At 33.5% G+C, this 16,091-nt stretch overlaps 1 protein-coding gene across 1 annotated transcript in view; it reads left to right on the forward strand.

The window, feature by feature from the left end:
• The window catches only part of LOC142982306 (spondin-2-like), a 95,789-nt gene that overhangs the window by 52,645 nt on the left and 27,053 nt on the right, over positions 1 to 16,091 (forward strand). The window contains exon 2 of the mRNA XM_076128734.1: positions 331 to 445. The gene's annotated coding sequence lies outside the window, so the exon portion shown is untranslated. The remainder of the gene's footprint in view (positions 1 to 330; positions 446 to 16,091) is intronic.

Raw genomic sequence — 16,091 nt, forward strand, 5'->3', positions numbered from 1 at the left:
AACGTTGAATGAATGAATGAGAATGGCTGTCAATATTATTGAACGGTTACAAGGCAAATACAGAGAAACTTGACATAATTATATTTTTATAGTTAACAAATAAAGCTTCCAGTTGATTGATTTCAGTGAATTATGAATACACACTATGTACAGTGTAATGTACACCTACAGTCATTATTGTACTACAAATTATTATTGTACTTGTGACGTCAAACTAGTGATTTTTCTTAGTTACTTTTGCCTATGTATATCATATAACACTTATTCAGATTAATTTCAAATGAATATGTTTTTTTTCACCCCTTAAATACCAGAATATGTTTATTCCAGGGACGTCTGAATCCAAAAGATCCTCACTCACCAGCGACACGAAAGAAAAACATCAAATGGGCGAATCCTAATATTTATCCACATTATTGAAGTCGATAGACAAAACAGGAAAAAAGTAAGTAAATCTTATTAATACTTTTAATAAATGTATCTGTGTAGTCTTGTCTTAGTAAATGTATATGTGTGTTAAGATTATTTGCAAGAAGTTCACTGACTTGCAACTGCGAAGTGGTTTAAACCGCAGTTCTCTTGTCAAGTATCATGACGTTGCCAGGAAATGTTTCACACAAGCCGCATCTTTTTACCCTTAAAAACTTCTTTTAGTGTCTGATATTACATCCTATTCACTTTGACTTATTTTAGAAAGCGCGGTCACACGTACTGTTGCATGCAAATATTGAGGTTGCATTTTGGATATGAACGCATATTAGATGGGTGGCATGAAATGCGTATCTATAATTACAGGTAAAAAGGTAGCTCATATTTTACTCTCCCTCTCACACAGTTACTTCTCCGAAACGGCTTGACCGATCCTCATGATATATTGAGTAGATCTGAGAAACAGCCAACATCTATTTTTCATACCCTATCTTTTGGCATTGAAAAAGGAATTATTATATCACATGCAAAAATACATTGGATCCTAAATTTTAAATAGCTATTTTAGTATAATCTGTATGGCAAAGCAAAGTTTGCCGGGTCAGCTAGTTGACAGAAAAATTTAACTATTTAAACAAAAAAATCACTGGCATATTTTAATCAAACCCAAAAGCAAAACTTGCCAAATAGTTTTTGGCAAATTAACAATCACGAAGCAGCGAGACAGCGTACAACAGGGCTTTTTTAAAACAAATTGAATATTACAATAAAAAGTAGTTGTAATGTTTACGAGTGGAACCGAGAGGCTTTGTTGGCACACAATACGACGCCAACTAAGCCACTCACCATGGTGGCGGTTTGGCGAAAAAACGTTTATTTTTGGACAGACGATCAACTGTTATTGTGCAGATCGGAGTACACAAACTGCACTATTCTAGAAGTAAATGTCATTGTAGCAATGTAGATACTGTCTTTTTTTGGGAGTACGATTCAGTGAGCTTACTATGTGTTACACTCACACCTGTCGTGCGCGGAGATTTCAAGACTTAGCTCCATTCGCTTTAACAGAAAACTCTTGCGCAGACGTGATATATTCACGTCTGCGTTAAGAGATTTGTTCAACTTACTACAACGTCAAATGGTTTTGTAGTGTTTGTCAGTTATAAACTATATTACAAATATTAATGGTAGTTTTATCTTAAACTCCTTCAGTTCTTCAGATAAGTACCTATAGGCTAAGCAGTAAAGAGGGACACAATGAAAACATAATGAGAAACCCACACGACCAGACATCGCCCTTCGTTAACCGTGGGCAGAATGACACACAAATAGACTGTAATATTGTATCTCTTATTTAAATATTCTTTAAGCCCTAGAAACCTACCTTTTTCCAATATTGACATCTGTTTGACGTCAGAAACTTTTCAAAACGAATGGTTACATATGACGATAAATATTTTTCGATTTTACCTAAGTATATTTGTTCGGCAACTCATAAACTCGACTTAGAGCGCACTACTCAGCCTCTTCAGACATATTGAACTCAACCGATATTGAAAATGTGAGTTGTATGCACCCCTCTATGCCCCTATATTTGGAGATCACTCCACGGCGAGCGTATGAAAACCCGGCCAAATTGAAAGGTAGAAACCACTGAGTCGAGCGCTAGATTGCCGTTACGATTTGATTTTGAAGTGTTAAATGGTTTCTTCTTTCATTGATTTATATGAAACAGTGTTTGAATGGCGGTCTTTTATCTGTTCCTGTCCTATATCATGTTACTATGTTAAGTAACAAATGGGAGTTCGTCGCGTTTTTACGCTGCTGATACCGACTGCTAAAATTAACACTGAATCGTTTTACGCATGCTCGTTTCGCGTTTTACGATAGAGTCGCAAGTTATGCCATACTACGTTTTAAAGTAATGGTTAGTATTTTCTTGACGTTCTGCTATCCAGCTTACATTTTTTTATGACAAATGGGGTTTTTGTTTGAAGGAAATTTTACAAACTAAAAATAGTATGCAACACAATACTATCAAAAGTTTAAATGCTCGCTACTGTTTTTTTTTTTCAACATACGTATAAATATCATAAGTTACGATGTCCGTTATATTGTAAAAATACTTTAAACATTTTTATGCAAAACTACGACAGCAAAACTGATTAAAGTCAGTAAATACAAGTAACGGGTAGATAAAACCTCGTGTTATGAATTTTCCTCTTGTTCACGTGTAACGCATATGCACGATTAGAGCACGTCGGGTGCTTTTCACTTTTTAATTAACTCAAAGGAGAGGCGGCGGTTTAATGAAATTTATGAACAGCACAATATAAACGCTTACGTCATATGACAGCCTGTTCTACTGTTATTGTTGCTCGGTTAGATGGTTGGTAGATAAATTTGTATAAACGGAGATATAGAACATGTTATTATTTACCTATTTAAGGTTTTTGTGAGTTTCAGCAAAGATAAAAAGTGACGATTCTAAAGCTAGTTTTATAACAATGCAAATTCTTACGATCATCGGTCATTAAGTCAAGTATCTTTGGGTGGTATGAACAACTTCGACACTAAGTTAATATGCACGGAAACAAAAACTAAGAAATGCTATTGCTGTGATGTAATAGTGGCGTCTAACTTTCGACCGAATATACCAAGATAAACCTGCTTAATTATTTCCTGTGATGATTGAAGCTGTTACGTTTACTATTAAATTCATATTTCTGTTCATAAAATTTCAAATTTATCGATATTATGGAAACAAAACCCTAGCTTTAGCAAGCGACGGTATAGTTTTTAATTTTCGCGAGTTCCATATATTTCGTAAACTGAAAAATGGTACAGTAATACCAACAAATTATGAGCAAATTCTCTGGTTTTTATTCCACTACAATTTTTTAGATGCCGTGATATTTAACCAGGAATTTGATAGCGTAATCAAAAATAACATTATTTCAAAGCAGGAAATTGGAAGACCTAGTAATGGTTAAATTATTCATGAGTACAGAGCAATATATCACGCGACAGAGACTCATTCATTTCACATTATGCTCTGTGTTCCGGTTTTTATTTATTTACACTTGTATGTGTGCGTGTTGTTACAGTAGTGTTATTGCAACGTTATTTGTATTTACATTTTTGATTTGCGTTTGATTTCCTGTTACTTTTATGATTGTAATTTTGTTTATTAGTTATTGAGATAACATTGAATGAAGTGAAGTAGAGTGTAGTAGAACGGTCAAACTTACTAATCTCCATGATTTTCTTTGACATTAGTTTCTAAGGTTTGAATTGAAAACTGCTGTATAACATGCCTATTGTGTATCTCAGTTGACAGCTAGTGGACGTCAGTTTGATTGTCACTATATCGGTACACTGCTGCTTCGACGTAACGAACTTAACACCGCAATTAAAGGAAAAAAATAACGTTCTGTATAATGATTTTCAAATAGTTCTCAACTGCGATAAATAACAGTCCTTCTAGTCGTTTTCTTAAAAAGATATTAACGTATTACTTAGTCATTATTTATGCACAAAGTAAAGAAGTCTAACTGAACAAACTCCGTTACTGTAAACAACTATTTTTTTCTCTAGTCTTCACATTATAGTATTGAATAAGGCACACGTCTATTTGATCTTAAAGAGCCATTAGCTAACACTCGCCTACTTTCCTTTCATTCGTAACAAGCTTATGCATTTTATACAGTCACAAGACACACGGCAAGGTGTGACAAAGCCTCATTATACAAACAATTGCGCCTTCAAAATACAGTTATGAGCAAAAATATGTATATGCTATAATTAAATTAATCATATTCATCGCTCATTGTTTGCTGCTCCTCGCACGATCAATTACATTAAGAAAAAAATTGTTCGGCGATAGAAAAAGTAGCTGTGACTGTCTTGCTAGCTCACTAGTTGTAGATTCAGTAATTGTAACGACTATCGCAAGTGTCATTTGACATAAATGAATCAATCGTAAATAAATGGAAGTTAACAATAAACACTGAGTAATTTGTAAAATAACTTAGAAGCTATTAAACTGCAGTTATATCACTTTCACAATTGATAAATTTTTACAAATCCTGCTGAAAATGTGACAGTGTATACATATTTTAGCTTGTGATTGTACTAGAGTAAAAATATAATGCGATGCAGATTGTTAGCGAGAAAGCCTTTCAAATGACGTCTAAGTTTGTTTGTTTGAGCTCATGTTTAGATAAAAGAATGAAGATGAGTCGAGATTTCTTGCGATTCTAATAACATCTAGGTCAATGGAAATAAGAGGTAGAAAAAGGCTTTGTGAATATTTCTTAGAGCTGTATTTGTTTTATTTATTTTAAAACTGAGAGCTGTACTCTCAGATTTCGAAATTACCTTAAAAAGTATTGCTGCTTCTTATTGCTCAAAATCTTTCTGTAAAAACATGTCCTTCCCCTATCGTATGAAAATTTTCATGACAGTTTATAGATCAGTTTGAATGATCATGAATTGTGTTGATTGATGATGAAAAATTAATTGTGCCAAATAAACGTGAACTGCGTTCGATTCCTGGACGAAACAAGAGCTTGTTACTTTAAGCACCTTTTATATTAGTAGTCAGCTACTTTAATGATTTTATCTATCTTTTTAATTCAGAAATCAATTCAAGAAATTTACAACAATAGTCAAGAAGCCATTACAGTTAAATAATATTACTTATACAAACATTTAACATAATAGCCATATCATTGGAGTCACAGAGGTGGAAATTAGCACGTAGCTACGTTTGCGAAGCGTTGCTCAGCATATATCATGTGAAATCCTTCAGTGCAGTCGGACGTGTGCAGCATGCCTTAGTTACGGCTAGTGTACACAGTTTACGATGTGATTACAGCAAACAACTGTTATGGTGTGTACACACGAGGGATTTATCCTGTAGCGTGATTTTTGAAAATTGTTAAAACTGAAATTGATGAAATAGTTACGGCTTTTTAAAGATACTTGAAATTGTGATTGGTTAAAGAAGAATTGGTTAAATGGTTATAAGTAGATTACTTTCATTTACTTATCCATTCACTCATGGATCTTAAGTTATTTTGCGTGTTAGTGAGTCTATTTATAATGCTTTCACTCCTAAACTACTTAAACCATTTTGTTAAAATTTAGTATGGTGATAGGTTGCATACCAAAGCCAATTTCAAATGAACATTAATACCGACAGAATTGCAGCCTAATGCCAGTGTTAGGTTATATTTATTCGGAATAAAATAATATTTGGTGGTCAAAATTATAAGATAGGAAGAGAAAAACGATTTCGTAAATGCACCGATAAATGGCAGCAGTGAACATTAGCCATTGACTCAACAGTACATACGGATCATAAACCTATAGGTACTCAAGTTTTTACGTCGCTTCTCGAATGTGACGATTTTTATGATCCCCACTAATTAAAACAAACGGCTCCATAAAACTATCTGGTAATACGTTCGTATAAAAGTTTAATTGAATGGTGAGAAGTCAATTAGATGGTTAGAAGCGTGGTAATAAAAATTGCTTTCTTATACGGACTTTACAATTTGATGTTGATTCTCAACCCGTAACGGTCGATGCAATTCGATCGAATCTAATAACAACACATTTTTTAATCGCGTTTAACCCGTTGCATGATAATATTATTTGTACAAATCCCGGAATTTAAAAATCACACACAATTATATACAAAATTCGATGCGATTTGATCAAATCGTATAGTGTTTATACTCTATTTATTTATCAATCGCGTTTAAGACCCGTTGCATTATTACTTTATGTGTACCTACACGTCAACAAGCTTAAAATCATGAATTATCCTTCCTTGACAAGTATTTAAAAAAATCAGGTGCTTATTACTTGATTTATCCCATATCGATCACAAAATACAACAAAAAACGAAAAACTACTTTTAAAACAAGCAAAGGAATAAATTCTAGTAAACCAAGTCAATTTTCCTTCCACAATAGTTCATAGTCCCTCATATCACAAACATGTTATCTTCGTATGTAATTGAAAACCAATTTGGTACAACAATATTAGCTTCATGTTGCCAAGGACTTGGTCTTGCTATGATTTCCTTTATCGAACTACCTATGTTAATCAGTTGTTTGAAGTGAATTTTGTTATGGTTGTTCTACGAGGAAATCGCGGGTATGCTTGTGAAACTATAGACAGGTAGTTGTTAACTGTAGCGCGATAACAAACTAACGCTATAAACCTATGTAGTTTTCTGGAAGTTTTAATAGAAAACGTTTATTTTTTGAAGGAAATTGCTAAAAAACCGTTGAAGGAATTCGGAGAGATCTTTGTCCGACGACGGGGCAATAGGTATAAGTTAAAAAAACTAGTAAAAAATAATACAAACTGTTGAACGATTACTCTTTTGTGTTAATTATCTAGATTACTGGACGTTGATTTTCTTTATATTTACATTTAATTTTTACTTATTCATTAAATGATCCTTGTTCTGCTTGAAGCGGCTAGAAAGGTTTTCTAGAAGAAGGTAATTATGATTAGACCATTTGTGACTGATACTCCATATTTTGTTTTACTGCATTCACAAATAGACATGGATACTAAAGATACATAATGATATAAGATTTTGTAATTAATATCATCGAACATAAATAAACCGGTAACGAAATCATAAGTAAAATGTATTCGTGTGGGTAGAAATACGGGTTGGCTTTTCATTAAAGGAGGCGCGGTCCTTCCGATAGATCTACTCGATACCTCTGTTCAACAAGTTAATGATCAGAGATTGCTTCTCTCGTACTAATGTTATGTAATCATTATTAACTCTACGCTGTAGACTTGCTACGGAACGTCTACGCTTCGTAGCGCAATGTCTACGATTTAGTAGGTTCATAGCACACAATCGTTGCTTTTGATCTTTAAGTTTAATATTTAAAGAACTACAGACTTCAGAGATCAATAAAAACGTACTTCTCTATATTGATTGTAAGTTTTAAAGAGAAAGAAGTACTTAATCTTTTATTTTCTCTACATTATAGTCCAACATCAACCTCAAAAAATTCAGTAAAAAAGCAAATATTGTACTTAAAAAATATGCATACTCATACAATTCTCACTTTACGAGTAGCTGTTAAAAATCCAGTGTTATTACAAGCAGTAATTCCGACGGTAGGTAACAAGGTGAATTCGCACTATGTCGGCGGCCGCAGGTAAATGCCATACAATTGGCTCACAAACGGCGAGCCGACACGACAGCCTCTTTTGCATTGTAAATACCGATACCGTACTCTGTAAAAAATCGCTCGCGTGGTACCTTTCAACCAGTGTAAAAGACCTCCCCATTACAAAGTTTCCCTTCATTTTCACCAGTCATATCAACAATCAGAGCTCTTGTTATAGTGGTCAAGAATGTGTCAATTCTACCTTTTCGTCGAGGATAAAAGATTGTAAGAGGGACCGAATGAACCGACTGTGATAGTTTTTTGGTGCTGACGGAATATTCATTGTATAAGTACTTTTTAGTTTTTCCGAGAAAAGTAATCGTTAAGGATTGCTAGGAGACAAATGTATAAAGTATAAACATTTGAGTACTGTCCTATTATTATTTTTATAATAAAGATAAGTAACACTAAGATGCAAAGCGTGGTGAATTTGTTTAAAGTTACAATGTAGTATTTATTATCCAACGTTTCAATTGATCTCCCCGTAAACATATTTTTTAATTTTCCCCGCCTTAAAAACCGATTGTGCATCTTAGTATTATAGAGATTTATTCTCATCCCTTTAATTATCTCCAACATAAATGTAGAACTATGTAAATGCAGACCTAAATACATCACAATCGACCTACGGCAGTTAACATTACCTTGACCCGTTCTGCGAAAATCAGCAAGTTATTTTAAATATAATTCAATAGTATTATTCGAACAATCTCTTGTTAAAACAGTGAAACATTGAACAAAGTATAATGAATCAAAACATGTCCAAGTTTATTCCGAGGCCAGCATTAGCATATCTAAGGAAGTGGCAAAACATCGAACGAAAGCGCCCTGGGAACACGGACACTGTAATACTATATACATTGCGTTTTTTATATAAATCATCTATTTAATGATACTAAATGTTTGTAGTTTAGTATCAAATTTCTCTTGAATGTTTAATATGCATAAATACTATAGCGCAATTATCATTATCATCTCTCTCTCTCATTATCGACTACCGACAACTGCTATCGAGAAATTTTATGAAAAAATCTGATCAGAAGCAGGAACTATTTTTTTAGTACATTTTAAAAGGCAAGCTCTTGATATGATAGTACCGACTGTAGAGAATCGATCTAATGTCAGCACGTACAATTTATCGGGTTACCTTACAATATTGCAGCAACGTAATTTGATAATTTAAAACAGATCCCGAATATTGTTTTTTCATACGTGAAATGGAAAATTATCGAGCGATTGAAAAATCAGTTTTTAGTATAACAAATACAAACAGTTACAGTGTTTCTGTCTGAACTAATTAATTTATTATTCCTTTCACGTTACTTGGCGGTTAGGTGAACGTACTATGAGTAGTACGAAAATACAAATTAACATAGTCTACAAGTCGATTATACATTAATTTTACATATCTGGAAGTACTGAATATGATATCACGTATTTCGTAGTAAAGTACTCAAATATAATTGAAACCACGTACTAGTTAAATAAACATATGTATATAGCAAGTACCTAAAGCATTCGTCATGCAGAGAATAGTTCTCAAAAACAATGAACAGTTATTATATTATTCAATTTAAATAAACGTTGACAAATCGGCGGTTACACGAGTGATTGAGAAATTTCATATTTTCCATTATTTGATATGTTGAAATAAACTAATGTTTGAATATCGCGGTATCGATATTTTGCGTTCAAATACTCAAATACCGAAAAAACTTTCATTCAAACAGATATTTTAATTCAAAATCGGGCGATACGTACATCAATTAGAGTCGGACTAAAATCGGACATTTAATTAAAATGAATGTCCTCGAACGACGCTATTCGTATGAAAATATTTGCGCCGGTAAATGGGCGCGCCGGTAAATGATCACGGCGGTAAATGACCGCGAGGGTAAATGCGTGCACTAGTAAATGCGTGCGTTAGTAAACGCGTGCGTTGACAAATGCGTTTGTTTGTAATTGAATCTTTCAATTTGACCGCCGCTTGCGCATTATGATGTCACATACGGCTATGACGCTCGTGAAACGTCACCGCTATGATCTATGGTGGTAGTAACTGTAAACACTCTGTTTAAAGTTTAGAATGTTATTATTTTAGGTAACACCGTCAGTGCCCATATATTAAGTTAGCTTTTGAAATCGATCTCTTATTTTCAGCTCATTTTCACCTACTGTTGAGTATAGGCCTCCCCCTCGATATGAAATATTACAGTTAAATAGCTAAAATATAAATCACAAAAAATTCCGTTTGGTAATGCAACAAGCAACGAATAAATGTTTAAATTTCCGCAATTCGAGCTAATAGTATCTCATTTCTGAAACTAAGATAAAAACTACAGAAACAAAGAACGATTCATCCCTTACAAAGTCCACAATTAATACAGCCTTATCCCATATACTCGAGAGCGGTTGTTCTAAACTTTTTTATTCCCCACTCTCTTCTTAATATCACTGCAACAACAAAAAGTTCCGAGAATTTCACGTAAACACGCACCCCAAAACATCTTAGTCACAAATAAACTTTTTTACTGAAGCAAGATCACTTATCTTAAACAATTTTCTTAGAGAGGGTCCTCGATATCCATAGCAGATTGACTTTTTGAAATACCTAATAAAATAAGCGAATATTCATTAAATGGTTAGTATTATAAATCACTAGAGCGATTTCACAAATTGTATTTTAAAACTCTCGAATGTAAAATTCTTTCATTATTACATAATCATACGTGTAACAGCGTATAAAAACAGGTAATATTATATATAAATATTCAAAAAATGCATTCCACATTGACTTAATTATCTTTAATTACTACACTATGTTGCAAATACATAGATTTTCTTCAAATATTTTATATGACTACAACACTTCTAACGGCGTAAAACTGTTTGAACCCACCGATTACCACTAACCATTACCCCAGTTTCCAGGTAAACAGCGTAAAAGATTCCTTAAAAGTACAGAGAACTTGAGTCTTTCGTACAACAGTTACGCATCAATCTCGACAAACTTTTCCAATATCAACTTAAATTTTGATTGAAGGAGTTCCCGTTATGTACGCCAGAATCTGCGGGAGACATTCACCAAACTTCTTGTGTACCAAGACACTTAGGATGTTATCTTGTAAACATATTTTATGTACATTATTTAGAACCTACTGTTTTAACATTTTCTACTCTTTCTGTGTTTTTGTTGGTTGAGTTTTGTTTAGGTACGCTGCGTATTGTCTAAAGCTTCCGTATTTTTATTTTTTTGGCTTAGTTTATGAGACTACCTGCTTGAAATCTTGTAAATGAACTTCCTCATTCCAAAACTAAATTGAAATCACTGCATCCGTTCGAGAGTTATGATGCCACAGACAGACAGACACACACAAAGACAGACAGACACGTCAAACTTATAACACCACACTTTTTGCGTCGAGGGTTAAAAACGCGTTCCATCAAGCGATATCAAAACGAGTATCACAAAATCAAATGACAATAATTTTAGCAGAAGATGTGATAGCTACAATCAATAATCGTAAAGCTCCTAACATCTGTTCGTGTTCGGCTCAATATATTCCATAGTAAATTGTTTGCAAGTGCCGGTAATATGCGTGTGGTTTTCCCTAACAACGTCCCTCACTGCTCTCCGGAGACGCTATACGATTATAATTGGAGCATATATGCAGTTATATGAGAGTTGACACTGTAATAAAAGGCTTGAGAGCATTGCGTGTGAAATTAGTTTTAATAGTAATTTAAACACTTATCAAAAAGAGTTCCTGGAAAAGTTGGCAAAATATTGTAAGACTTTAAAAGGACTTTAGCAACAAAACAGACAACGATTTAACGATATTTATATTTTTTACACGTGTCTTTTTCTAGTGTAGCTTTTCAACGATAGAAATGACGTTAAGTAAAAAACAAAATTGAATCAAGATGATTTTAGACTGTAATTATTAAACACTATCGACTTAATGAACCTTAATTTAACCAACAACTACCAAGAAAGAAACGTACCACCCGTTTTACATCACCGTTCTTTACTTCCACGAAACCAAGCACACTTCAGTATTAGAAAAGTGGTTTCGAACGAAAACTATGAAAGAAATATGAATGGATTTTTGCCTATTGACTTGTATTGCAGCGTTTACGTCGAGTGGCTACGTGGGCCATTGTCGTTCTATGGTTAGCTCTCCATACGTGCTCTGGGTTTAAAAACTACTGCCACGAAGTTTAGGCTAAAATTTACTGGATTTATGTTTCGATGACTAACTAGGCTAGGTCGAGGGGCCGTGAAAATAACTACGAAAATAGAATGTAAGTTAAAAATGTTTCTGAAAGTGTGATGTAATGTAAGCTACTAGTATTTCATGAAAATTGTCATTGGAAACCGGGCTAATTTGTTTGTCGTCAGTTTTTTACAGCAACATAAAGGCTTCATAAAAAATTTCATCCGTGATTATTAAACCTACTTTTTCCTACCGTTAGAAAATCTAGCAATATCCATAATCGAAAGCGTAGTTACAGGTTGAAGCTAAACAAACAGACTGACTAAACACTTGTATTATTAAACTAAGTTAAGTAATATCTAGTTTTTTCCAAGTCAATTTCACTTGAAATGAGACATTGAATATTTATAGCATTTCAATGAACTCTCTAATAAATTACCTATCTTATAGTAGCGAATAGAAAGTCTAAATACATATACATAAGTTCTAGAGACAGTTTGGTATTACGCGGCTCATTAAGTAGTACATAATAAATGAGTTCAAACACACTATTACAGAGATTAGCTCCGTCTGCCCGGGTAATTATTACGACACATATATTAGCCTAAGTATTAGCATATTATATGAATTTGTCAACCTATTAGGCAGATTTTCACCGTAGCGTTAATGGCTGATCAATGTTCAAGAGAGGTTTGTGTCGAATTTAGACAGAACAGTTATATTTTAACGCACTGGTACAGTTATTTTAACTGCAAATAAAAACTATAAAGTCCTACGGTTGTATTAAAACTCTTATTAAGTATGTACTATGTATCCACAATTTATTAATCGGTATGAACTCATATTAAAATTTCAGTTTCATACTACGGAATGCAATTAATTTAAATGAAAGTTTTACTATTTTTAAAAGATAATTTGGTTCATAATTTCAATGAACGTTTCCAATTAGGCAATATTAAGGTCCTTAACTAACCAAACGCATTTTCACCATGAAGCATCGAGAAATATTGAAAAAATAACCTACTTAACTATGTTTGACAGAGTAGAAGAATCACCTCACATGTCATTGAAGCTTCCCTAACAACTTGTAGGTACACGAGTGTGTGAATATGAGTGCTCATTTTGCCGCAAAAATCACGTAACATCTCTATTAGCAAAATATTCCACTACGGAAACATTTAGTAACATTATTTTTATATACCTACGAATATTTTGTTTGTCAGCCATGACTGTTTTAGTGATGGCTCGCTCTTTAAAGGTGCCTGTTTGTCACGTAATTGTTTAACAGTTTTATATTAGTTATAACTAATTTACAAACACAACAATATTTAATAAAATAAACACGTATTCAGAAATAGAGTTCAGTTTACAAGATAAAGTCACCGAATACTCCACTCGACCCACAAAATTAACAAACATAATAGCAAAACTTTAACCGAGATCACTTTCCCGCAATACCCAAATCAGAGGGTAAATAAAATACACAATACAGTGTCGCTGAAAAGATGTCGACATAAGGGAATCATGACGTATGTAGGCGTAGCGTATACGACTATACGTAATGCGAGGCACCGAGCATTGTTTGCCCACCCATTGTGTTTCCTAAGCCTTCAAGAAAGCGTACCAAATGTTTACTTTCAGCTCCCTCGAGACGATAATTTTAAATTATTATTAGGTTTATGTTTTAGAACGGTTACAATATGTATGCGAGTTGCGGCGCGTTTGCGGAGCGACAATGGATCTGGCTGTGTACTTTTGTGTTCGAATTATAACCTCTAACTATTGTTTAAGGTTTTAGCTTAGTATTACTTATAATTTCTATTTAATTCAAAGTATATTTAATGAATAAGAAATTAACCAGTAACTTGAAAAGAAAGGAGTGGGGAATAGACTTAACGAACGCCCAACAGTCTTTCGGTAAACCACAAAATAATAATGTTATACTAAGACTCTAGGCTTATGTTTAACGAAAATTTAATTGACTCTCCAATCCACGAGTAGTTTTTAAATTGGACTAATTCTAAGTACTATATAATGTTTCTTTTTCTCTATACACTGACAGACACAGTTAGAGGTAAACGATTATCAGTATAAATTACACAAATAACACATCTATAATAATAATATCATTGAGTAAGTCTAAAATTACGCGTTACAATTGCGATATCGAGGATGGTTCAATACAATACTCATTCAGTACATTATAATATACTCGTATTACTATATTAATAGGTTCTCAATCAATATGGGTGACGCAAGGAGGTGTGATGTCGTGAGAGAGCTTCAAGGACGAATGGTGAACATAGAGAGTGTATTTACGTGATAAATAATAATATTACTAGCTGACTTGTGCGGCTCCGCTTATGTAGTATGTTTATCGCGTTTTTAGTCTGTTAAGAATCCATCTATCTATCTGTCTATCGTATGGTAAGTGGTCAACCTAGTGTCAAAGTTGTTCAAGTCGCCCGAAAGGCCTTTGACATGGCTTAACGACTGTTATCTTAGTAGTTACAACCGGGACCGACTTTTTACTTTGCCCTCCAAAGCGTGGAGATGCTCAGTTCAAATACCACTATGCGGTCACCAATCTATAAAATGACCGCGCCAATGGTTGCTTAACTGATGGCTATGAGCGCCTTGAATTGATGAAAAATATTAAAACGTAGCTTTGATACGTTTGTGCTAAATCAGTTGAAATGTTAAATCTTGACAAGTAGATATAGTGGCTTTTGAATTTATAATATGCTGATTGACTGTGTGTGTGACTGTATGGTAGTGGCTGAGTGCTGACCGTGAAGTTTTAGCTCGGTTGCCGATTCAAGTAAACGGATTTTTGTTATATTTTTATTATTGTTAAAAAAAATGTAGACTAGCCTAGAGTGTTGTTACCTACATAATATATAGAAACTATCACATGGGACCAATAAAATAAACAGTATAACGTAGGTGTATTTGTTTAAACACACCTCTGCCTACACTCTGATACAAAAGGCGGTATTTTATGAAACAATACGTAATTTGTTGTTATTCTTTATAGATCATACTAGCTGACCCGCGCAACTTCGCTTGCGTCACATAAGAGAGAACGCGTCATAATTTTCCCCGTTTTTGTAACATTTTTCGTTGCTACTCCGCTTCTAATAGCCGTAGCGTGATGTTATATAGCCTATAGCCTTCCTCGATAAATGGGCTATCTAACACTGAAAGAATTTTTCAAATCCGATTGGTAGATCCTGAGATTAGCGCGTTCAAACAAACAAACAAACTCTTCAGCTTTATAATATTAGTATAGATATGTAAGTTCTCACACTATTTCGAAGGATCTTTTCCTGCTTCTTATACAAATATACCTTTAGACGAGATTTTCACACAATGCATAAAAATAGTGTATTTCAAAGTAAGTATTAGTTTGGTTTAGTCTGTTTATCGTTAACGCAGCAGCTTATCAGGAAACTGCTCCAGTAACCTAGATATTTAAATACTTAGATACTTAAACCTAGATGCTTTTTAACCGACCGATATTTATAACTGAATATATTTTATTATTAATTTCTATTAGTTGTTTAAAAGCATTAGTGGTTTCTTGTGTTACGCAAGGATATATACACTCATATACTCGGAGTAGACAGCTTCCTAGTTCCTATACAATTTAAATAAGATGATAACAGGAGTCTTATTTTTTATATCCTAAACAGATCCTTAATCCACGTTTATCTTGCCTGCACATGCTGTGCATCTTTGTTTTACGAAACACACCAAACACGTTAAAACGTTTTAACACGTAACGATGGTGACATAATGCCGAATAAACCATAAAAAACCTTTATAAAAACATTTTTTAAATTATTACAACATTAAGATAAGTATAAACATCGCGGAAAGCTTTTTTACAGTGCCATAATAATTCCCAAGATCACAGCTAGTAATTTCATTGTGTTATAAAATTATTCAGTACGATATTTATTATCATTAACCTTAATAAAACGAACAGGGGGATAATTCGGCAAATTTATACGTTTGTTTATCTAACTAAGTTGTTTAGAAGAACATTTACTGGCTATTTAGAGCCCAGTTTTTAATACGGTACAAACAATTCTACTGAATTAAGTGATGTTTCAATTTATATATTTTTTCCTTTAGTTTTAGGGAACAAAATGTCTACTACGTTGTTAAATATAATCAACTTTCCGAATAAGTAAAAGGCACACATTTGTTACATCATTACTCATAA

This window comes from Anticarsia gemmatalis, chromosome 21 (genome assembly GCF_050436995.1).
Source record: "Anticarsia gemmatalis isolate Benzon Research Colony breed Stoneville strain chromosome 21, ilAntGemm2 primary, whole genome shotgun sequence".
In the NCBI taxonomy this organism is placed as follows: domain Eukaryota; kingdom Metazoa; phylum Arthropoda; class Insecta; order Lepidoptera; family Erebidae; genus Anticarsia; species Anticarsia gemmatalis.